General features: G+C 54.5%; 1 pseudogene; it reads right to left on the reverse strand.

Annotated features, from left to right (window-relative positions):
- Window positions 1-369: 369 nt before the first annotated feature.
- Window positions 370-524, reverse strand: LOC121876502 (annotated as a pseudogene).
- Window positions 525-860: the final 336 nt, after the last annotated feature.

Here is an 860-nt window from a genome sequence, read left to right on the forward strand (position 1 = left end):
GTGATAGACGAAATTCCGGCGGGGCTTACTTAAAAGATATCCGACCCCGGTTTCTGCCTCTTCGTGGGATGGAGTGCCTCTAGAACATGTGCAGCATCAGCCATGAGCGCCGACGGCCATTCGTGTCTCTGTGGACAGCAGGCAAAAGAGCGCCGCCTCCAGTTATTTAAGAGGGCGACAACCGTCGCTTTGTTGTGGTTGAATGTGGGTGCGCCAAGTCCATGGACTTGCTAGTGATAGGCTTGCTTGTTTTAGCGCTCGCCGCAAGCGCGGGCGATTAAACCAAGGCGAAGCTCGGTTCGGGTTACCTCGTGTCGGGGAGACAGTCAGCAGGCACCGAACTCGCAGCAACCGATGGATGTATATTTCCGACTCGAGGAGTGGCGGCGACAAGCTCATATGGCTGCCGCCGCCGCAATATGCGTTCAACTTGTCGATGTATCTGGTATTCTTGCGATTCACATACCGACACGCAGTTTGCTGCGGTCTTCATCGACCCACGAGCCGAGTGATCCCTAAGAGTTGTTGTGTATTTGCCATTTGGTCTTTTTGCGACTAACCATCACAGGTCGAGTCTCAATGAAAGGGTTTGACAGACATAGCCCAAGTTTGTGGTTTGGGTTTGGCCGGACGGCTTTGTTGTTGTTTTTGACACTTGAATTTCACTTTTTGGGTCAAGAGGCTTATTCGCCGGTAGTAAGGAACGGACGGGCAGCCGCCCAAAGCCCCCCGTCCTCCTCCTCCGGTTCAAGGCTCGCCCGAGTGTGGTCCACTACAGCGTGGTGGTACCTATTTTTGTGCGGGGCCGGATTGTCTCTTTCGCTGCTGGAGTTGCCAGAGCAGAGCCCGAGACCGCCCAA

This window comes from Homarus americanus, unplaced genomic scaffold (assembly GCF_018991925.1).
Source record: "Homarus americanus isolate GMGI-L3 unplaced genomic scaffold, GMGI_Hamer_2.0 scaffold6524, whole genome shotgun sequence".
Taxonomy (NCBI): Eukaryota; Metazoa; Arthropoda; class Malacostraca; order Decapoda; family Nephropidae; genus Homarus; species Homarus americanus.